The sequence below is a fragment of the Eutrigla gurnardus genome (genome assembly GCF_963514095.1).
Source record: "Eutrigla gurnardus genome assembly, chromosome: 22".
In the NCBI taxonomy this organism is placed as follows: Eukaryota; Metazoa; Chordata; class Actinopteri; order Perciformes; family Triglidae; genus Eutrigla; species Eutrigla gurnardus.
Genome location: NC_139933.1, coordinates 16,599,890 through 16,625,109, shown reverse-complemented (window position 1 = coordinate 16,625,109; position 25,220 = coordinate 16,599,890). Strand labels below are relative to the sequence as shown.

The 25,220-nt window shown below is 47.2% G+C and overlaps 1 protein-coding gene across 2 annotated transcripts in view; it reads right to left on the bottom strand.

Annotated features, from left to right (window-relative positions):
* The window catches only part of LOC311032780 (thyroid hormone receptor alpha-B), a 130,088-nt gene that overhangs the window by 93,482 nt on the left and 11,386 nt on the right, over nt 1-25,220 (bottom strand). For both annotated transcript variants that reach the window (XM_084039815.1, XM_084039817.1), the window contains exon 2: nt 8,995-9,078. The gene's annotated coding sequence lies outside the window, so the exon portion shown is untranslated. The remainder of the gene's footprint in view (nt 1-8,994; nt 9,079-25,220) is intronic.

Genomic DNA, 25,220 nt, shown 5'->3' with positions numbered 1-25,220 from the left:
CGGGGAGAACCTTTCCTCGGGCAGAAGGAAGCTTGTGAAATGAACACCAACTTTTCACCTCTGAGATTATGGTGTGCCAGAGTGCACACTATCAGATCCTCCTTAACATAGATGCATACGTGCCGCTGTACAGTCATAAAGACCCAGTATAGAAGTGGGTGAGCCAGCATGTTCTCACACGCTTGTCCTCAGAGCAACACAACGTACCACTTTCTCTCCACCGTCCTGCACAGCCCTACTTATCCACGCTGACGTGTTACTCATTAAACCTGTGAACCGGGCGGACGCTCAGCGTGTCTGTCCTCGGCTCAGAGGTAAAAGACCCCGTGAGGTCTTAGTCTGCGCCATACATGGTATGTTTATCTATAATCCCATACAGCTGAGCCCTGACACAGCGAGGCCCAGAGCAAACACAGGCAGCGCTGTGCTAAAACAAGGAAAGGCATTCGCCGTGGGTCCGAGTACTTTGAACCTGTTTTCTCTTTACCACGTGAGCGGCGGCGCGGCGGCCGACCCGGGCTGTATTTCACGTATGTAATGTGGCGGGGCTCGACTGTTTGTGCAGGAACTTGTGTTCGTATCGCCTCCCTGCTGCACCTGTTCTCAACTGACACCGCCTCGGGGAAAGATTAAGCATGGAGGGGGGGGGGAGGGGGGGGAAGAGGCACAAAATGTTAAACAAGAATGTGGCCCATATAACTATAAGAACCTCTACGTGTTGAGCGTAAACACAGCTGTGATAAACAGGACGGCTCTACATCCTCCGTTGTTATTAAAGGCAGAGCAGCAACATCGGCATGACTTACTTTAAGTGTGACCGGATTGATGCATTTAGCATTAACTCTTGAGAGAAAGGGAGATTCATCAGGCTCTTCACATGACTGACCACATTAAATGTCTCACGACACAACGCTCTATATCTGGGGCCGTTGAAGGTTTAGGGATTTCCAGTGACTATAGCTGTGCAGTGAGTTCAATGCCTTGATTGTTTTCCCTATTTATGTGCAAATGTTCTTTTCATCAGCAGATGAATGTTTTATAATCCAGAGGATGAGGACGTGTCAGGAGAAGTGTTTGAAATGAATGTGGTGACTGTTGGATGAAAGCACTAACCTACTTCAGTCCTTTAGTATATGGTAATCACAATCACAACAAAGGGAGGCTGTCCTCAGCCACAAGCTTGTTTAGAACCAGAACAAAGTATCTGAGGACGCCGCAGCTCCGTATCCACATTCTGTTACCAAAAGTCAGCAATACTGACTTTTATCAGTGATCGCTTGCTTTTCCAGGCAAGGGACCGTATGAAAAACTTATATCAACATTATCCTGGTGAAAATAATTGCCATTCAATGTGTGATTTTGATCATCAAAAATATGCTTAAAAGTTTGAAAATGGCACTAAAATAAACTGGAACAAATTTCGTCACAGATTCAGAACATTCAAATAATCCTAAAGAAGATGACTATGAATCATAAGGTCATATGGATAAATCCATACAAACAAACATTTATCTTTGTAACTGTACTTTTAAAATGAGGCTCTATTACCATCTCTCTCAGATGTCCCATCATGCCCTGCAATAAGAAGGTGGTCCAGAACACAATCCCCTGTTGGCACCAGAACCACGTACCTGCCACCCAAAGGCCCAAAGCACAGCAGCAGATTGGTACATGCTAACGCCTGCTTGGGAGCAGGTAGCGGTGGTTTTTATTTACAAAGTAGTCCTATGATAGGGATCTGTGTAAACACCTGGCTATCTTGATCTTTAACTGTTCAGAGAGGAGAATATTTTGTCTACATGGAGAACTCCTCGTTCCTGTCAGACCAGCTTTCACTGCGCTGTCAGGAAACGGGAGCTCCCCGTGAAACTTGTGAACTCAGAACAATGTTTCCAGTCTGGTTTGCTCAAAGAAGCTGTTCATTGTGAGCGTGAAACAGGATAGCACTTGATACAATCATATCTGTTTCGCTCCACGATATCCAGTTGGATGTCTGACAGGAGCTGCAGCACCGGCCAGCCACTCAGAGACTCATGTGGAGCGAAGACGGGTCACATCCATGTTGCATATCGCCGAGCTGTGATCACAGGTTACCAAGTCTAACTGCTTCTTCTCCTTTTTCCTCCCTGACGATCTGTCTTGCGAACATTTCCGCCGCCGTCACGTCACACGCTGTAATCAAAATGTCAATTGCGTCTCCTCCGACATCCTCTTCTGACCAGCCTGAAATCCTCATGAATATCACAGCGTGAGAAATATACTGTACTTTTGAAGGAATGAAGCAAAGCGGCTTGTCCGTTGAGCTGCTGCAGATTTAAATTGGATGTCGGGGTTGAAAAGGAACATGACTTCTTATTTTTGTTGTGTGCACTTAGACTCATGAATTTCTGATGACTTGTTTGAAGGTCGAACGCATCAATCTTTCAGAGGTTTCCGTGTGGAGCGTGAGGGCCAGACCGATCCACCCACACGGCTGATATCACCAACCTGTTTACGACAGACGTATCGGGGTGATGCATCACGCTGTCACAGAAGTGATGAGAAGTTTCAGTAAAGGCATGTTAACGATTTGATTGAGGAAGTCTACAAGTAGTGGTTATTTTACAGAGTTTGTCCGTTTGAGAAGCATGTTTATTTTCCAGCCATAAAATATATCCAATCTATAAAATAAAAACTCCAGCGTTGTTCGTCCACAGGTTGGCAAGAAGTCTAATCACAATTACTTTGCTTTGATGTTGAGATCATGATTCTCTAAAACAATTCCTCATTGACTTTTTAAGAGAGGCTTTTCCTGCATTTCTATCTGAATCATACTTCAAATAAAGGCTTTCTTTAAGCCCTTCGCCTCGAGCGGAGCTGAACATGTTGTACATTTTAAAGGTTAACTGCTACAATCTTTGTGCTCTTGTAAAATGTTTGGGCTCTTGTAAACTGTTTAATCATAAACACATTGGTTGTGTAGATATGAATGGTGAATGGTCACACCCACAATGCATTGTAAATGGGACGCTGGGGCCCCCACTGGGAGAGAGAGCATCCACGGCCCTGGGAAGCAACAAGGTCACAACGGCCTGCAACAGTTTACGTTCATTATTAAACCGCAAACACAGTTAATAAAAATAAAATCCGTGTTATCACCCGGCCCTCCTCTGGAGCAACGTTTACGACTTGTGCTAGCAAATGCACAAAGGAAGCCCTTGTACTTGCATGTCCTTTATTCATTTAGAAATGAGTCGTTCAACAGAGAATGAACATAAACGTGTTGGAGAGGTGGAGCTCTCACACATCTTTAGGACGTTAGCTTTACCATTGCAGCCTGCAGAGACAGCCAACTCAAAGCTGAGAGGTAGCAGTCATTAAAGTCACCACAGATACTTTCTACTCACTGACAACTGAGCTTCCTTCTAAACACAGCTCCCGTATTTAATAGACGAACACATGAGAATGAGTGAAATGACAGCGTATCAACACAGAGCTGCAAACAGAGGAACATTTTCTCAGCTGCCGAGAGAAGCCAAAACCCACTTCCTTTCAGTGAATGAGAGAGCTGTCCAAGAAACCGCACGCTTTCATGAAATACCACCCACTCCATCGCTGCAGCGCTGCTGCCGACACCACAGCTGCACCGTGTTTGTGCTGCACAACAATACAAACATGTGACGCAGAGGAGAGAGCATCACAACAGCGCCACGCCTCCACGACAGCATCACGCTTCCACGACAGCGTCACGCCTCCACGACAGCATCACGCCTCCACGACAGCATCACACACGGCAGCGTCACGCCTCCACGACAGCGTCACGCCTCCACGACAGCATCACGCCTCCACGACAGCATCACACACGGCAGCGTCACGCCTCCACGACAGCGTCACGCCTCCACGACAGCATCACGCCTCCACGACAGCATCACACACGGCAGCGTCACGCCTCCACGACAGCGTCACGCCTCCACGACAGCGTCACGCCTCCACGACAGCATCACACACGGCAGCGTCACGCCTCCACGACAGCATCACACACGACAGCGTCACGCCTCCACGACAGCATCACGCCTCCACGACAGCATCACGCCTCCACGACAGCGTCACGCCTCCACGACAGCGTCACGCCTCCACGACAGCATCACGCTTCCACGACAGCATCACGCCTCCACGACAGCATCACGCCTCCACGACAGCGTCACGCCTCCACAACAGCATCACGCTTCCACGACAGCGTCACGCCTCCACGACAGCATCACGCCTCCACGACAGCGTCACGCCTCCACGACAGCATCACGCCTCCACGACAGCATCACGCTTCCACGACAGCATCACGCCTCCACGACAGCATCACGCCTCCACGACAGCATCACGCCTCCACGACAGCATCACGCCTCCACGACAGCATCACGCCTCCACGACAGCGTCACACACGGCAGCGTCACGCCTCCACGACAGCATCACGCCTCCACGACAGCATCACGCCTCCACGACAGCGTCACGCCTCCACGACAGCATCACGCCTCCACGACAGCGTCACGCCTCCACGACAGCGTCACGCCTCCACGACAGCGTCACGCCTCCACGACAGCGTCACGCCTCCACGACAGTGTCAAGCCTCCACGACAGCATCACGCCTCCACGACAGCGTCACGCCTCCGCGACAGCGTCACGCCTCCGCGACAGCGTCGCGCCTCCGCGACAGCGTCACGCCTCCGCGACAGCGTCACGCCTCCGCGACAGTGTCACGCCTCCGCGACAGCGTCGTGCCTCCGCGACAGCGTCGCGCCTCCACGACAGCGTCACGCCTCCGCGACAGCGTCACGCCTCCACGACAGCGTCACGCCTCCACGACAGCGTCGCGCCTCCACGACAGCGTCGCGCCTCCACGACAGCGTCACGCCTCCACGACAGTGTCACGCCTCCGCGACAGCGTCGCGCCTCCACGACAGCGTCACGCCTCCACGACAGCGTCACGCCTCCGCGACAGCGTCACGCCTCCGCGACAGCGTCACGCCTCCGCGACAGCGTCACGCCTCCACGACAGCATCACGCCTCCACGACAGTGTCACGCCTCCGCGACAGCGTCGTGCCTCCACGACAGCGTCACGCCTCCACGACAGCGTCATGCCTCCGCGACAGCGTCACGCCTCCGCGACAGCGTCACGCCTCCACGACAGCATCACGCCTCCATGACAGTGCCACGCCTCCACCGCGGCAGTGGCCAGCCAAGACTCCTGGGCCCGGTTTCCCAGAGCCTTCTTAAAGCCTTCTTAACGCTACGTCATTCGTAACCCCTACTTAGAGTTCCTACTTAACATTTTGCGTGTTTCCCGCAACGTTCTTTGCTACGAATCTCTTTCGTACGTCATACGTTGTTAAGAGTGGTCTGGAGCGCTCTTAGAGCCTTCTTAGCTCTACCGTAATGATGTTTCAGCATGAAACTGCACATTGCCAGTGTTGTGTTTCACCAGTGGTTTTAAGTCATTCATGAAGAAAATAAAAATAAAATGTGCATGCATTCGATCACAAGGCCAAGCCTCAACCTCAGAAGTAGCCGAGGTATATTACAGTGTCAAAGTCAAGGCATGCACAATCCTGCAAGCAATTTGGGAAATTGGCACATCGTCAAACAATTAAAAAATGTCATAAATGGACGTCGGTGATGGTTGTGAACGGTGGCAAAACTGTGGCAGCGATACAACGTATCCTCGTGCTGAACCAAAGATGTCGCCGTCCTCGGAGCCGTTGGAATACATAGTTTCATAAGGATCAACTTCAATCCCATGGATATATAGACCGACGTGGATATTGCATAAGTTTCGACTACAACAGCAACAAATACGCATGTAATTAAGGCTGTAATTGGCTCAATCTCCTCCGCTGTTTCTATATTTATTATATCTTTTTTTAAATCAGTACATGGTGTACGACCATGGTTCGCAAACACTGCAATAGCCAACATTTTATAATATAGTGCTGTCATGCACCTGCACATGAAATGGAAAATCGAACTCTGAGCAATCGATTTCAGCACTTTCTTTCTGGACAGCGCCGTGTACGTACGACGTAAGGAGTGTTTCTTAAGAAGACTCCTAAGAGACCGTTCGGGAACCACGACTATAGAGGTAAACAACTTTGGTAAGTCATAACGTAGGAGTCTTCGTAGCGCGCTAAGAGTGGACGTTATTGGGAAACCGGGCCCTGGCTGGTAGGTAGGAGCCACCTCACGGCATCAACCCAGCCACAAATTGAGCAACACGCAGACAAACTCATTCATGTATTAGCATAGTTCAGTTATTGTTTCCTCGGTTCCTGGAAATGTAATTTGCAGTTTGGTAACAGTCTTTCTAAATTAATCCCTGGCTGGAGTTGAAACAATATTCTGTCTAGACATCAGAGAGCCTCAAGGCAGGTTATTAAGTTAGTTTATTGATTACCAATAAAAAATGCTTATTCAAATGTCTGGAACAGGAAAGGAGGCCGCATTAATATAGCAACGCTGTGCGTGCACATCCGTCCGACTGTGATGGTTTCATGTTAAATGTCACCGTGTCTCTCTTGTGCACGCCATCATGGAGATCTTCCTGCAGCTTTGTGCCAGGCAGCGGCCTGAATGGCCATCTGAGAAATTCAATTCACTCAAATTGAAATGAAAGGTTTAGTACGGGAGCTGTCCAAAAGCGAGCGCCGGGATTACCCAACCAGGTGGTGAGTCAAAGCATCAGAGAATAAAAGTAATTCAACCGCTGGCTCCGAGCCCGTCACACTGCTCCCTGCTCAGAGAAACGGCAGCAGGGCTCAGAGATCATCTGCCTATGATTCAAATGTATTTACTATATTGTGTGTGTGTGTTTGTTTTGGTCTGTGTGCACGTGGATGTTACATATTTGCCCATTCGATTCTGTGTGTGTGCTCAGGGTGTGTGCTCGCCTGTGTTTGTGTGTCAGAGTGTTTCCCCCGAAGAGGATGACAGATGGGCGGGGAGTGGCTCAGCTCCTTCTCCGCTCCACCTGAGAAGCTCAGGGGCGGGATGTGCAGCATCCACGCTCACCTCTCTTCCCTCTGACAGAAGCCACTTTGTTGTGATTCATGCACTCGCCCCTTAAAAAGGCTAATTGCTAATAAGAAGTAGCTCTGTACTCCACACACAACAGGAAAGAGAGTGCAGTGAAAATAAAGTCAGGTTCTGTTTTGGATCTTGGGCCAACGCACAAATCACTCATCACTTTCCCCTGAAGCTTGGAGATCCTGGCAGCTGATTCATGTGGATGCTGTGAGACGGGTGGTATGGGAGGTCGTAGGTCACAGAGCGAGGGGTGGACCATATGGAGGAAATCAAATATCTGAATATTATGATTAAATACTTACATGTGGATATTGTGGTGTTGACCGCACAACGTTTACACAATGAGAGTTGTGATGAATAATCCCAGTAATGTGGATATAATCAGTGTGTGAGTAAAGACAAACAATAGAAAAGCCTGAACAGTCTGATAAGTTCAGAAGATTATCTATTAAGCCGGTTTCCATGCAGTGGTTTTTAATCTTTTCCGTTTCATTATTTGTACTTTATCTATTTTACTCCATTTTGTACTATCTAACATTTGATTGTTGATAACATCAATAATTGCGTTCCGTAAAATTGTAATAACATTTTACAACTTTCAACACTATCTTTTATCAGTAGCTTGGCAGGAACTTTGAAGTGCATTCGTTTTGTTGGAAAAGGTGCAGAAGAGACGAGAAAAAACAGCTCGACGAAGTGGAAGAAAAACACGCCTGCACATTCGCAGGTGTGCAGCCAGAGAAACAAGTTCAGGCTCTAAGTCTCTTGCCAAAGGCTGAAATGAAAATGCGTTTGTAGTCGGCCAAAGAGAACAGAGCTCCGCTATCCAAAATCATAAATCAGGGGTGTTTTTGCACCAACAGACTGGTGAAAGGACCTCACAGATTGTAGCACATCATCAGAATCTCCATTTCATCAATCATTTCACCTAGGGTGACGCATTCAGATCAATAAACCGCTATCGACCCCCGACCCCACAATACCTGCATCATCCCGCTGCCGATGCTTGCTGCAGCGTTGGGGCTCGAAAAGTCGTGAAGATGCGGGAATGTGGAAAAACAGGATGGTGAGTGAGTGTGAGCGTTGCAGTGAAGCAGAGGGGTCGGCCGCCTCCGGGAGCAGCGTGTTCCCCTCTGGATGGGAAAGTGCACGTTCAACAGTCTTGGAGATAACACTCCTCAGGAGGAGCGCTGACGGCTGCAGCTCGGGGGCTGTGAACTATGCGATGCTACGCTGGCCTGCTGCCAGCAGATGTAGAGGTAAAACCAGCAACAATAAAAAAATGTTGCAGCACCAGGCTAAGTCCAGTCCAGTTACTGCCTCGTCAGTGATTACTCAGTACTCAACATGAACGAGGGGAAGTGGACGTGTTCAACCCTGCTGCACAAAGGCGACGCAGGGGTTCACACAGTAGAGCATGAATTGTGTTCACATTCAAAGTTTCATGAGCCACATTCAAAAGGGGGGGCGCGTTCATGCCAAAGCAAGAGTTTTAGAAAATGCAAAGTTTTCTGACGTGCAATTTGATTTGTAAATGACGGCTGGTGGAACACCAGTGTGGCCGTTTATGGGCGACACCGTCATGCCGTTCAGGTGGCAGAGAGATTCGGATTGGCTCATTTTCCAACAGGCCAAAAGCATGAGAAGCTGGTAAACGTGTGAGTGAGCTGAACATATGTGCTGTACAGCTCAGATGTACTATGCATACAGTATCTGATATCTGCACCTGTGGAAATGAGACACTGTGTTCCAGCAGGGAAAATTAAAACCGACCCCACCTCCAGTCTTTTGACTTTGTGACTCCATGGAGGTATCACCGTAACTATACACTCGCAGCTCCCATTGATGCGGCTTCACAGTTAATTAAGTGTGTGCTGAAACAAGACTATTGAGACACAAAACATGTCAAGGGGCGTGCACAAAGCCGTGAAAGCATTTCTTACCTCGGTGGTCAGTTGTCTTCACTTCGGTGTCGGCGCTTTAAATTTCATCCCAGCTTTCGTCCCCAACGTCGCTCTCAGGGAACTCTGTAATCAGAACAGAAAACCTGTGATTCCTTCATGTTTGCCAACAAAAAAAAGGTAAAAACATCCATGCAGCCGAACACCGGTGAGTGATGAGGCTTACGAAGGGAGACAGGAGTTAGCCAAATCCTACAGATAGCTCTGCACATGGAAATCCACATGGCCACTGATGCATGCGTGTACTGCCGAGTCCGGGATGACATGGGAGGAGTCTCCGAGTTCAAGAGAGGAAAATCCCCGAAGGAGGTGCAAAGTTTTCTTGTCTAGGCAAACCGATGTTAGATTTTCATGTGACCAGCTTACCACTAAAAGGCTTAGTAGTCTAATCCTTTAGGTGTCTAACCTCAGGCTGAGGCTGGCCACAGGAATCAAAGGGAGTGTATAGTATGATGAACCTTCCTCAACCTTTAACACTCTCTGTTCAGGAATGCATCGATGGAATGACATTTCAGGTATTACACATATCCCTTTGGTTACTTTGCTCTTCATGCAACGAGACTCATTATCGACTAATTCAAGAAAAGGTTTCATGTGATATTAACCAGACAGGATTCATTAGCACTTGTACTTCCACACAAGGTGTCAAAATCCTGGCAGCAAATGTGAATAATAAGCAGTGGCGCCTCAACACACAGCGTTCAAGGTGAAGACGAGAGCTGTGAACGTGGATGTTCCACATGCTCCACGCTTGCTCGCATGCTCCACATTCCTGTGCAGGAACATCAACGTCGAAATGAACAGAATACCTGACATGCCACCCTTTAACTTAATTATATTTCACTCTGCATCACAACCAATCATCTTTCAGTGAGCACGACCAAACCTGCTTCTTTGAATTGGATTCAATTAAGCGTCTGGCAGTGCAAAGGCAAACGGAATAATACTTCACTGTTATTACACACACACACACACACACACACACACACACACACACACACACACACACACACACACACACACACACACACACACACACACACACACCGTTTACGCAAATTAAAGAAATAATTTGTATAAGCAAATATAATTAAGAAATGGACACAAGAACAGTGAGATCAGGGCTGCAACTGAAATGTCTTTCTTTCAGATCTGACCCCAAGTCTGCATGAAATGTCATCCGTGTGTGTGTGTGTGTGTGTGTGTAGCCACTGTCCTGTCTGCTCATGACAGCATGTTCCCCACTTAAAACCTGAATATTCCCACACTCAACGAAATATGAGTTTACTTTTCTGCCTAAATATAAGTCTAATATAAGTCCCGCCCCTTTCCCCCCTGGGCTCCAATACAAGTTGAGCAGGCTCAGTCAACTTTCCTGTTACCCCATGAGTCAACGCTTGTGAATTAAAGCCTAAAACATCTTCAAACTGTATTTAATGAGCAGCTTCTCAGCTCTGATTGAGACCTACACATGTTTCCAGGTTGAATCATTGTGTGATTGACCTTCAGCCAAGTAGCGCCACCACGTTCTCACCTTTCCAGCCGACTTGGCAGGCGGCACACAGGGGGCCGCTCCTATCTTGCATTGAGAAGATAATGAAATAATTCGCCTCGGATGAGCGGGAACATGACTGCTCGGCGGCGGCGTTATCAAAAAGACACGGTGAGAGAACTGCTGGCCCTTTGACATCAGATTGGTGGGACACGACTATCCCACAAATCAAAGTAGATAAAGGCTGTTTTTTGGTGTAGCTTCCCCGAGGCCAAATAATGCACTGAAATGTTGAAATACTGTAAATGTCGTCCTGGCTACAGTAATCACTTCACCGGGATCGTTTCCAAAGTATATATGCTGCCTCCCTTTTAAAAGGCAGTCAAGCCTGGCTTTTCATTTTTCACACAATGCCCTGGAAAGGTCTGGTTATATATCTTATATATTTGTGCATAATTACCAAGAAGGCACGACCTCTTCCCTAACTCAGATCTATGGCACTCCTGTTTAAAGAAACACCACCAGTTTGTTTTCATTACCAGCTATGGCGATTCAGTGTGGTCATACATCTCATTTTCCGGCTAATCCATATGCTAAGCCAGCTCCCAGCCACTCGGGGAGGGATAAATAATGCATCGGCACAGGCGGGACAGATAAGAGGGCCAGCTGCTTGGAGTCAGGGTTCAACCCGGCAGCACTCAAGCTCATGTACAGTATATACTCAGCTTTATTTGAACCAGACAGAGAGAGATACGGGTTAACAAGTAGGAGGCGTACGGTAATAAGTCAGCACCGAGTGTCACAACCCCAACACCGTATAGGAGGTATCATATCTCGGGTATTTTTATCATTAACAGTGTGGCAACATTCAAATGATATCCAGCCTATTCTGCACCCTGCCTTTAACATCTGTTGTGGTGTAAAATAATACGACAAGTGAACATCATTAGTAAGACAAGGATGTACTAACAGGAAAGAGAGGACGGCTGCATACTGAAGGTGGACTTTGCACTCCGGCATCAAGAAAAGAGAGGCTTGATGATTCTGCAGCGTAACGCACTGATACGACATGATACGACAGCACGGAAGAAAAAGAGAATATGCTGTTCCTTGAAGCCCATTTACAACTGTGACCCTAATCACCATATGAGAAAAGGAACAACGTCAACCTGCTTCACCCCAGGAATCTAACAGTTCACGTGCATGAGGCCGACATGCGATGATTGTCTTCATCAGCATTTACTTAAAGGGATGGTTTTCAATTTCAAAGACAGCATTGGCTTTCTGTCAACTCCCTGGTGGTAGAAAGACATACCGTTACAGAAACCTGCTGCGCCGAGGCCGGAAACAACCGCAACACAACACTCTGTTGGAAGGAACAGCTGGACATTTTTATCAATACGTTTTTTTGATTTTTTGGTTGGACATCGTTAGCCTAGCTTAGCATAAAGGCTGTGTGTGTTGTTTGCTAAGTCTTGAGACTTTCATCTATTTGTCAAGGACAATGAAAGTGTACCAGATACTGGCTACTTTCCATCTGCAGCTCCCGGGAAGAGATACAAACAGGACAAAGTACAAATGATCAAATGTATGGATTAAACCTATGAGATACTTTGGACAGAGATCTCTCCTAATACGGTGTGGCTGAAATACTAGGATTGTCCGTTTCGAGTTGCACACAACACATTATTGAGCAAACTGTGCCAACGGTTAAATTCCCGGCGTATCGGTTTTATAGGAGGGAAGAGATCAATGGGGACGAACAGCTGAATCAGTTGATGCCAACTCTCTTTGAAACGCTCAAATGGAGTTTGAAAGAGCACTGGAACGCAATTTGTTACCATTAACACTGCGTTTCATTGAAAGGGGACGCTGCATTCTCCACCTTGTCATATCAATGAGTCTAAAAGTCTAAATAACACTCATATTCAGGTCAATACAGTATTTATATAAGCCTCATCTGCTCTGCAATCATCCCCTTCAAAGTAAGACAGCATATTTTCTGTCTGCTCGTTTCATGTGGAAACTTCTATTTTCTTGGGCAAATCTGTTTCACACTTAATCAAGTATTGCTCAGCATCTCCTCCTGCCACTCTCACAGAGTGTGTCCAACTAATCGTCATGCCAGTCACACTGAACACAGTTTGGTCGGCAGCCTGTGATGCCTAATCCTTGCAATAAAAGAAAAAGCTCTCTTGTAAGGTGACAGCGTCTCCCCAAAACTAGACTGCTACCATTGTTCATCTTTTTAGACAAATCTGACGTCTGACGAAAGAGCTGGTTGTCACAAGCTTCGTTTTATGAACAGCAGAAAGATGTTTTACTTTTCAAAATGAAACGGGACTGCGTATGGATGCTTTTCGTGGCGTTCCTGTTGTGAGCTGTCTCACCTTTTTTTGTATTTTTCTCCTTTAGGGCTGCAACAATTAGTAGATTAATCAGTTAATCCAGCTGGAGAAAATGAATCGCCATGTTTTAAAGCAAAAATGCAACTTTTTTTTCTGTTTTTGTAAACAGTCTTTTAGGCTTTTACATTATTGGATGAAAATAAGACATTTGATGATGTCCCTTTGTCCTGTGGGAGTAGTAACCAGTCGTTATAACTATCGTAATGGCAATCTAACCACAAAACCACTTGAGGGAATTTGGAGTGATCTCAACGCGTCCTTGTGCAAAAGATGAGGTCTGCCATGACGCATGCCTTTACCTTTATTTTCATGCGGAGAAGAACAGAAAACATCTCGGATGAACAGTTGAAAAACTGCGTGCCTCTGTGATCCATGCCCAGGTGGACGAGCATCACTGCTACTTACATGCCTGAACCATACACAACATAACATATTCACACATCATCAAATCCGCTACAACAACTATATTATGGACAAAAGGATTCATGGATGAATTCTCAAACAAAAAAGTATGAGACTTCTCTGCTTTCCCATCAGTAAAAACTGCTCCTGCTGTGTGGGGTGTCACTGGATGCTGGTCACAGGTCTGTTCCTGAGAGCTGCTGTCACGCATTCAACCAGTACTTTCTAACAGAAGTGGGCTGAGTGCTCTCGATGCCAGAGGAAGGCCTCGAACAGGAAACGTTGCAGGATCACTGACACTTTGCCAAAACCACCCGCTGAATCACATCCATGCATTTGCATTTTATGCAAATCACGGCGAGTTATTAAAGTGCAAATCAGAGTGCAGGTGTGTTGGTCTGAGTGTGAGAGAGCTCCCGACACATCAACATCATTCATGTTGGACCTGCGGGACTCCACGTTTCCACGGCGGCCATTCAGCTGCTGCTGGGACGCACACTGCCTTATACAGAATCAACTCTATTCCCTTTATTTTGACTTTGTTACAGATGTATTCCATTAATGCTCATTCCACGTTTAAGCCAACTCTTTGTGCCGCCACGGCTCTGTGTATAGAATAAGTCATTTCCACACAGGATTAATCCAGAGTGTGCTTTACTGTGAGAGCAATCTGCTGGTTTGCATACTTTAAAAGCTTAGCTGTTACATGTGGACTCAGACACACACTTTTTCTCTCTCTCTCTCACACACACACACACACACACACACAGACACACACACACAGAGTGCTGTAACTGAGCCAATGTGGAGATTGATCGGCTGGGCCGTGTCCAAATTAAAGCCCGTCCTCTGCAGACATGCCAAGCATAATAACTCCCCTCTCTTTGCACTTTTTCTTGGCCGGGGAAAAGTGGGGATGGAGCAAAAAAACAAATGCATGAGAGAGAAAGAGAGAGACAGACAGACAGCGAGAGAAAGCAGGAAAAAGAAGAAGAAAAAGAGGTGCAATTGGATAATGTCTTGACACCCAGTGCAGAAAAAGGACTGCCTGGCTCTCAGATGTCTGACCCACTTTCTGCTTGCTCTCTCTCCTCCTTTCTCTCTAATTTCCTTCCTTCCTCTAATCTACAGTAAAGGAGCTTGATGACTCAGACTCACTGGAGCTGCAGAGTGCTTTGCATTTCTATGAAACACAGTGCCGAGCAGCCAAAACCTACACACTTTCTAACACAATACACAACAAACCCACACGTCCCGATGTACAGTTCGGAACTGGAACGATGAGCACAACACCGGTTTTAGGTTCTCCGTGTGGGCTTTTATGGAGGTGTGTGTGCTTCCTCTATGGCATGTGTACCGTTTGTGTTCAACAGTATGCATAATGAGAGGCCTGGGCTCCAACAGAGACAGTTCAATAATCAATTATTCACTTGCTGGAAATACGCTGGTGCTCATTTCAAATAATAAACTCAGCTCACAGCTTTCAGGTGCAAAGACAAATAATAAAATGTTGATGTATATTCATTGCATTTCCGAAGAGTCACATTAGGCTGTGATGATGGATCAAATTGAATCCTAATTACATACAGTAATGAGGAGAAAGTTTACCCCTGGTAGCATCGGTGCATATTAGGGTTTTTACATTATAGTTAGGTCTCTGCAAGTGAATTTTAATAGGACAGTTCCCTCAATTAATGGGACTGAACCATTTTGAAAAAATATCAAAGTGCGATTACTTTTTTCGTTGATACTGCAAAATTATCAGTGGGCGACTTATTCCGAGTTTTATTATGAGTAATTCTCGTTTTCACTGAAACATAATTCAAATAATTGCATATTGTGCATCCTGCGACAATGAAAATTGCAGAAGGCCACAGTTTGATTAAATTGTGATTAATTGTGCAGCCCTACAAATTATAAAAGCAACTTTATTTTTTAAAGGCAGCAGTCTCCCATACATTAAACAGAAACGTTTTCTCAGCACTCTGAAAGTGTGGCGTCTTCACAATAAAAGCCACCTTGAGTTTCGCCGGTTGAACCCTTTTAATGTGAAGCAGCAGCTGAGCAGGAAATGTCCTGTCTGCATCAGCAACTTAATAGGGCTTAGTGGGTCCGGTATCAATGAGAGAGTGATGCTGGATTACATGCTGCATGGTTTCCTGTGAATCCCTTGGGCGTTTTCAAGGCAATATGAATTCTGTGCGGGTGTGGCATGAATATTATTATTGGGGAGGCAATTCACGGTATTGCTAAAAGGAATGAAGATTTGGGTTTGGTAATCACAAAAGTAATATGGCTGAGCAGTGAGTGAGAAAATGTTTTTCCTCCGTACTATAGGTAAACCGACCCTTTAATATCATACTGAGATGAAATCAAACGGCTGTGTGAAGCTTGGGAATCATGCAGATGCCTTAATGCATGTCTGAGAACATATTTGTATTTACTGGGGTTACAGGTTGAGTTACAGCAGACCACTGGTCTGCTTTTTCAGGAGTCCACATGCTTAAGTGACAATCTGAGGAATAATAAAGGGGAAGCATCCCGGGGCAGACGGAGGCAAAGGGTCGCCTACGGTCAGCTATCGCTAGCTGGGAGAGATAAAGGTCTGCCCACTGTTGGGGTTGTAGCAGGAGCAGATTTGGTTATCAACAGTTAACTATCAATATCAATATGATTATCGGTATTAATAATTATATTTAATATATTATCATGATATAATCATGAATAAACGGGGCACCACCCTGGGATCAGGGAAAAGATAACCTAAAACTGTATTCAGTCTCAATATGAAGGTTTTATACTCACATGCCAATCATCGTGATCATTGGCATAGGAGTACAAAACCAATCGAACAATTAAAAAGGCGTGAAATTCAAGCACTAGCCTTCACAACCTGCTGTTATCCAGTGACATATACACAACAAGCACAAGAGACCGCTAGTTATAACATAATAAGATTTATTAAAATCAGTAATAATGATCACAATCAATAACACTGCAATTAACAAAGCCTTATTACCTAACTACCTAACACACAAAACTAAGCTAAACAGAAGGAGAGACACACGTGGAGTGTGTGTGTGCGTATGTGTGTGTGTGCGTGCGTGTGCGTGTGTGCGTGCGTGCGTGCGTGTCGAGAGAGAGAGGGAGAGATAGCTGATGTGCGGCCACCAGATGGAGCTATTCCTCGCAGCGTTCAGGGGCGGAGCCACTGAGGTTCGATGGGGTAGCGAGAGAGAGAGAGAGGTGGAGCTATTCCTCGCAGCGGTCAGGGGCGGAGCCACTGAGGTCTGACGGAGTAGCGAGAGAGAGAGAGAGAGAGAGAGAGAGAGAGAGAGAGAGAGAGAGATAGCCGTATGTAGCCACCAGATGTAGCTATGTCCCTAGCGCCCGCCGGGAACAGCTGGCTTAGGACACGTGTGTGCGGTGTGTGTGTGTTAGCGGGGCACAAACAAAGAGAGAGAGGATGCGCCAGCGATATTCGGAGGGACAGAAAGCGTGCCGTTATCACACGGGCTCGCGTGAATGAACTGGCGTTTATTCCGCGAGACCGGTCTTTTAACTGATAGTAGAGGCTTTCTGAGCTCGCGAATATGGCGGAGGTTAGTCGAAAACACTGTTACAGAAATCAACCCAGCTGCGTGGTACACATCAGTATTCAAATACAGCAGCACATGAACCAACGGACTCGGCGGTCCGCGATCAGAACTTAAAACACATTAACAAGAATTACAAGCATATCCTACACTATCACTTGTGTCTCTGCCCAGACTGATAGCCTCTTACTGGTATCGTTGCGTAAGACGATGACGGCGTTCCGTAACGGCGGTGGTTCGTGAGTCCCCGGCGTCAGCGGGGGACGTGATGAGTCGGCTTCGTCCAGACGAGAGCGGAGCGGGTTTCCTCTCGTTGATCAAACTCAAATAAAGAAAACAGTCCGTGTTTCTTTCTTCCACGGACGGCGATATAATCGCGGCTTGGCGATCTAGTCAGCTTACTTCAGACAGCGTCTGGTAGCTGGACGGCAGGAACCGGCTTGGTTCCTCTTGTTGCAGCGGTGCGCTGCGGGAGGGGGTCGCCTCCCGTTGCAACGTGGTGTTGCGCCGGTTGTAGGAAGAGGTCAGAGTAGGAGTCGGAGTAAGAGTGAATAAGAGAATGTTCTCCGGGCGGCTTCGGTTTATAAAGCTCAGGCCGCTCCAGGGGACCCCCCGGGGTTCCCTGAAGATGTCAGCCAATAGGATGGTTGTGAGGTGTCGCATCTCTCACCTGGGTGAGATGTGAAACTAAAATGGCGGTGTAGTTTTTAATCCCCTTTGTCCCTTTGTCCTGGCCGCATGTGTGGGCTTCTGTAGGCCGCATTGTGTAGTCCTAACGGTTAGGTCCCAACAGTCCCCCTTTTGGTCTGAAGGTTGAGGTGTGGGACGCAACCTTCGGAGCAACATAAGGGCCGAACCGTCCATGTATTCCTTGAAACACGTGGGAGTCCAAACAGTCTGTATATTCCATGGAAAAGAGGTTAAACAGTTCATTCAGGTTAAAGTCCATGACTTTGATGGAGGCATTGTCTGGGCAGAGATTGAGGCAAGGTCTGGGCAGAGATTTCTACGGTCTGGGCAGAGATTTCTACGGTCTGGGCAGAGATTTCTAACCGTCTAACCTATATCAAACATCTGCTAAGACACAATTTTCACAAGCATCAACATTGTCATTACACTCAGGTAGTTTCAAAACAGGACACGCCCCAACTATGAAACGGAACGAAGGAGGAAAAGGAAAGTGAGGAAAAGGAGAAGGGGTTAGTGGTCGTTTGGTTTACTCCTGGAGAAGATTTAAGTTAGCCATATTTACTATGTTGTGGCTCAGGGCTGTAACGCTCCATGTAGCCTGAAACAGAGGAAATGTCAGAGGCGCTGTCATTATCTGAGTTGTCATGTTTGTACACTGCTGGTTCACGTGACTGGGACAGAATTTCGGAGTAGGGCTTCCTACTACTTCTGTGTGAATGCCCATCTCGACGCAGTTGGTGGGCATGTCGGTGATGCTCAGTATCCCCACGCCGTCTCTTACCAGGCTTCTGGGGGGAGTTTAGTGATGGTTGGGTCGAGTCACGCCATAGCGCTATCGTTTTTATCAGCTTCTCGATTGGGTCGCACGGATCCCTATCTTCGTCAGTTTGGGAGTTTGTCTGATTCCAGGGGCGTGCTGGCCGCTCACCCCCTTTCGCGCGATTACGAGGGCTCTGCTTTAAGGCGGCGGATGTTTGGGAGTTACTCTCGTTCCTTGGTTTTGTCTGATTCCTGGGGCGTGCTGGCCGCTCACCCCCTTTCGCGCTGTTACGAGGGCTATGCTTTAAGGCGGCAGACGTTTCGGACGCAGATGTGTCGAAGTTAGCGGGCTGGCTTTTAAGTTTGCGCGCTAAGTGGGTTTCCCAAGCCATCTGTGCGTAATTACGAATCTCTTGCATGGAGAGTCGATGTGTCCTGAAGTGTATGGTGGCATCGTAGCGCACACTTTCGTGTAGGTTATGCAGGAAGAGGGCCTTGAAGGCAGGCTCTTCCTCCACTCCTGGGGAGTTACGGCCCTGAGCATAGGCGGCCCTGAAGCGCCAATAGTACTCCGTGGGTGATTCCTGCTCCTCATGTACAACGGCGAGGGCACTGATCGTAGCGGCGGCGGGATCCCAGTCCCGGCTATACTCCTTCCGGAGTGCTGCACAAAGTCTGGGGTATCGGTCCTGGGTTCTGGGTGCAAGTGTTCCTATGAAACTGCGGACATGTCTGGTTGTGGTCTTCCCGACTAGTCTGAGCTTCTCCCGTGAGGAGGCATGGGGGAGGTCAATCAGGAGTCTGTCTAACTCTCTCAAATATTCGTCAATATTATGGTTCGAGTTGTCGGGATCAAAATGTTGAATATCTTTAGCCATGCTCTCAAGCTCTTCAAAGCGGAAGCGCTGTGGCGTCCTTTCTGGTGAAGGCGAGACTAAGCTAGGTTGAGGAGGCGCGTCGCAAATTACAGGTTTGTTCCAAAGATAGGAAGATTTTGGAGGAGAACTTGTGTAAGTTCCACTGCTGGTTTCTTCGCTGTCTGTGTCGGAGCAATGGGAAGCTGCGTAGCCGTTACCGCTATCTCTCAGTGGAGTTTGTCTTAAGGACTTTGTGTCCGCTGGTAACTGTTCCCATCTTCTGCATGGCGGGGGGAGTCGTATTTTCACTACAAAAAGAGTGGGAGTCGGAGACGCCTGAATCACACTGACTGGCCGAGTCGGCTGAGGGAGGACATTCTGGTTTAGACTTCGACCACCTGTTCTTGTAGGACAAAAACTGGGACTCTGTGGTGTGCAGGACATCTAAATAACGCAGGGCTCTCATGTCTGCTGCTTGAGCGTCGTGGAGGTGACAAGCACTTTGCTCCTCTAGTGCTACCACTTTTTTCTCTAGGGCAGATTTACTCTGAACCAAGAGACAGGTTTGTTTGTAGAAAGTTAGTAGCAAGCATTTTAACAATGGACCCTTGGATGATGTTACTTCATCAGATCTGCTGTTCAGTAACACGTTGATCTCCTCTTGGCACTCACTGAGATTTAGTTTCTGCAAAAACTCAGAGTAGCCTGTCTGAAGGCTCTGTGCCACAGATGAGATGAACTGTTCACAAAAGTTCTCCATTGTGTCTGGAGAGAAAGGAGGGGGTTATGCAAATCACCTGATAAGGTGACTGGCGGTTCTCTTTTAGAGAGGTCAGCTTCACGCTCTAATGATTCTATACAGCAACTCAGACTTACTGTAGGCTGCTTACTTAATTCTTTGCCAAAGGCACGCTAACTGAAATGCGCGGCAGGAACAGTTAGGGAATTATTTTGAAATTTTAACTCGAGCTAGAACCCGTGGTGGAAATAGCAAGGTACAATTTCAACGTTCACAGAGTCGGTGCACTCTGTGGCTCTATTCTCTGCTCTACTTCTAGTAAAGGGAGGATACGGTGGCTTTACTTGTTCGGTGCTAATCGCAAGAAAAAAGAATGTACCGGTATTTGTTGTTATACTGATGTGGGTGCACAGGTGAGCTGCGTCGACCTGTGACTTACAATGGAAATGTTAGTACTCTTCTACAGCCTGTGGACTGTCAATGAGGTGTCTCTAGCACCTCTGGTGAGTAATAACAGTGTTATAACGCGTCTTAGTATCCCTAACCCTGTGTTTGTTAGTATTGTTGTCAAACAATAAATGGCTAATCACAACATGCATATGCAACCCTGATCTGTATTTGCTTGGCAAATAGTAACAGGGAGCAAACAAATCGATCCTTGAACATCGATTTCTAAACAATGATATCAATAACAACAATTCCTATTATTGTTATTATTACTATAATTCTCAGGTTATTGTGCATAAATCTCTGGATAAAGCTGGTTTAAGAAGGCCTCACACGGGGCACCATTTATGTTGGGGTTGTAGCAGGAGCAGATTTGGTTATCAACAGTTAACTATCAATATCAATATGATTATCGGTATTAATAATTATATTTAATATATTATCATGATATAATCATGAATAAACGGGGCACCACCCTGGGATCAGGGAAAAGATAACCTAAAACTGTATTCAGTCTCAATATGAAGGTTTTATACTCACATGCCAATCATCGTGATCATTGGCATAGGAGTACAAAACCAATCGAACAATTAAAAAGGCGTGAAATTCAAGCACTAGCCTTCACAACCTGCTGTTATCCAGTGACATATACACAACAAGCACAAGAGACCGCTAGTTATAACATAATAAGATTTATTAAAATCAGTAATAATGATCACAATCAATAACACTGCACTTAACAAAGCCTTATTACCTAACTACCTAACACACAAAACTAAGCTAAACAGAAGGAGAGACACACGTGGAGTGTGTGTGTGCGTATGTGTGTGTGTGCGTGCGTGTGCGTGTGTGCGTGCGTGCGTGCGTGTCGAGAGAGAGAGGGAGAGATAGCTGATGTGCGGCCACCAGATGGAGCTATTCCTCGCAGCGTTCAGGGGCGGAGCCACTGAGGTTCGATGGGGTAGCGAGAGAGAGAGAGAGGTGGAGCTATTCCTCGCAGCGGTCAGGGGCGGAGCCACTGAGGTCTGACGGAGTAGCGCGAGAGAGAGAGAGAGAGAGAGAGAGAGAGAGAGAGAGAGAGAGAGAGAGAGAGAGAGATAGCCGTATGTAGCCACCAGATGTAGCTATGTCCCTAGCGCCCGCCGGGAACAGCTGGCTTAGGACACGTGTGTGCGGTGTGTGTGTGTTAGCGGGGCACAAACAAAGAGAGAGAGGATGCGCCAGCGATATTCGGAGGGACAGAAAGCGTGCCGTTATCACACGGGCTCGCGTGAATGAACTGGCGTTTATTCCGCGAGACCGGTCTTTTAACTGATAGTAGAGGCTTTCTGAGCTCGCGAATATGGCGGAGGTTAGTCGAAAACACTGTTACAGAAATCAACCCAGCTGCGTGGGTACACGATCAGTATTCAAATACAGCAGCACATGAACCAACGGACTCGGCGGTCCGCGATCAGAACTTAAAACACATTAACAAGAATTACAAGCATATCCTACACTATCACTTGTGTCTCTGCCCAGACTGATAGCCTCTTACTGGTATCGTTGCGTAAGACGATGACGGCGTTCCGTAACGGCGGTGGTTCGTGAGTCCCCGGCGTCAGCGGGGGACGTGATGAGTCGGCTTCGTCCAGACGAGAGCGGAGCGGGTTTCCTCTCGTTGATCAAACTCAAATAAAGAAAACAGTCCGTGTTTCTTTCTTCCACGGACGGCGATATAATCGCGGCTTGGCGATCTAGTCAGCTTACTTCAGACAGCGTCTGGTAGCTGGACGGCAGGAACCGGCTTGGTTCCTCTTGTTGCAGCGGTGCGCTGCGGGAGGGGGTCGCCTCCCGTTGCAACGTGGTGTTGCGCCGGTTGTAGGAAGAGGTCAGAGTAGGATTCGGAGTAAGAGTGAATAAGAGAATGTTCTCCGGGCGGCTTCGGTTTATAAAGCTCAGGCCGCTCCAGGGGACCCCCCGGGGTTCCCTGAAGATGTCAGCCAATAGGATGGTTGTGAGGTGTCGCATCTCTCACCTGGGTGAGATGTGAAACTAAAATGGCGGTGTAGTTTTTAATCCCCTTTGTCCCTTTGTCCTGGCCGCATGTGTGGGCTTCTGTAGGCCGCATTGTGTAGTCCTAACGGTTAGGTCCCAACACCACACACTCGTGCTTAGCCCACTAACACACACACACACACACACACACACACACACACAGGCCTAACAATAATGGACTGTAAACAACATACTTCTACCATTTCTCCATTTACGAGTCCTGTAACCTCTAATGTTATCTGTTTTACTCTCTCTCTGTCATCCCTTCTCTCTCTCTCTCTCTCTCTCTCTCTCTCGTACACACAAACACAGAGGGATAGAAGGCCAGCAGGGTCACTGTGCCTGCCTTGGCACCGAGGAGGACTACAGATGTGGAAGTAGGGAGAGCTGGCTCTGGCGACCAGCTGGAGCCGGTCCAACCTGGACAAGGGTCAGGGACGCGACACAGAGAACACAAGCAGCACTGGAGCCTCCTCTCAGGGGCCGGCCAGCTCGTCACTCTCCTCAGTCACCCTGGGCCCGCGTCCAGCCAGATCTTCTATGAATGCTCCTCGAGGCCAATTTGATTAGTGTCACTGTTCATTTTCACACCTCGACAGACTGCGGTCATATTCTTAGTCGTCAAAAAAGTGTTGCATTTACTGTCCTATTTAATTCAGTTACAAGTCTCAAGAACATGCAGCCATGGCTAGAAAGTGGGGATTGGACAAAGGAGGATTTTATCATCGGGATGATCAGAAAAAAACACTCATAAGTCAAACACAATAAGTTGATCGTGGTGAATTTCCATCATCGGGATAATTGTGAATAGCGAAATACTTTGAAAAAGCTGTCTGATGAAAAATAGAGCCTGGTTAGAATTTAAAGGACCATTTTTAAATCTATACTATATATATCAGTGTCATTTAAGGAACTTTAAACATATTTTGATGATTATTGGGATAAAACCGTGAATCGCATCCATTTTCACTCTTTGCAACACTTTTCATCCTGTGAAGCCGTCACATGTTTCTGGGAAGATAACGATTAAATTCATTTCGGCGTATTCGTCAAGTAGCATGAAATCCTATTTCCACGTCATCAAAAATGCCCAAATTCCATGCCCCGGTAATTAATGACCAACTTGACAAACGATTGTTTTGATGCAGGAAGTTGCCCCAGTTCCCCGGGCCTGTCGGCGGCATGCTGCTCCCCTGAGTGTCGCCCCGCATTGTGAAAAGTCAAACCGTTGTTGGCGACAGCATTAAACACTCACTCGAGACAGTTTAGACAGATCTGTACAAACAGGGAGCTTGCCGGCTGAAAAAAAATGAACTGTAAGTGCCTTTGTGTATATCCTTATGTACAGTATTGTGCAAACACAGAGAACCCTAATGCAGCATATTTCCCTCACAGGGCGGTGATCTGTACAAGCTTGAGCGACGACATCTTGACTAAGGTTATCCGCCCGGATGCGTTCGAGAACACGGATGTGCATCAGCCGGTGTGAATGCGTGTTTGTGAATGCATGCTCGGGCTGTTGGACTGAATTTCGGGAATCGAATCGACTCAAACGGTAAAAGAAATCAGTTCTATTCGAATGCTGAAATGGGTTTTTATTTTAGAAACGTGTTTTCTAAAGTTAGCAAATCTCGCCCTCTTCGCCTTGGCCTACCCGCATAAACAGATGCTTTTGACACATCAAAAGGGGGGGGTTTAGCTCAGGAGGTAGAGCAGGTTGGCTGGCAACCGCAAGATTGCCGGTTCGATCCCCGGCTCCTCCTAGCTGAGTGCCTGGTGTCCCTGAGCAAGACACCTCACCCTAATTGCTCCTGACGAGCTGGCTGTCGCCCTGCGTGGTTGACTCAGCCGTCGGTGTGTGAATGTGTGAGTGAATGGGTGAATGTCAGTCATTACTGTAAAGCGCTTTGGAGAAAAGCGCTATATAAATGAGGCCATTTACCATTTACCATCAGAAATAGCCGACAGCGGAGCATCACGGAGATAACACGCTGAGATAACCACGCGGCAGCACTCGGTGAGATGAAACAAAGATATGGGCGGAGCTCTAGAAGTGATGACATCATGACAAAGATGCATTCATGCTGCTTACTGCTAGCTAGATCGACCCGCGTCTCCATCGGCTGATTCATCTGGAACAAGACCGACAGCAGGATGTACGTGAGAACGTGAACGTAGAGCTGACGGTGAGATGAGGAGGGCGTAGCCATGGCAACGGAGAAACAGCGTCTTCAGGAGAACGGCAATGTGGTTGTTTTACTTTCTTAATGATTACTTATCTAGAAAGCTGTCAGCTGTTGGGAATTCAACATATTCATTGGTAATGCCCTCTAGTGGACAGGAAGTAAAACAACCACATTGCCGATAATGGCATTGGCAACGTATAAGCCTGTGTAGTGTAGTGAATATTAATAAAAGGCTGAATTTGAGCATTATAGTATTCTAGAGGAAAATTCACAGCTCTAATGCATGCATATCAGTTTTATTATTGGCACGTGTGCAGAGCTTGCAAGAAATGCCCCTGAGTTTTTGGTCCAGTGTTGCCATGGCGAGGCTACCGCAGGGTGATGTTGGACACTAATCACAGAGTGATCGCCTCACACTTTGCAGATTGAGTTTCCTGCTATCTGGGCCAGCTATGTCGAAGGAAACACGAGCTTGTCCTCGACACCAAACGCATGAAGACGCTGCAGACACAAATATAGCCAAGTGTACATGCACATGGAAGCGCTGACACACAACGCAGCTCGTGCCAACACATGTTTAAGTGTGTAAAAGAAG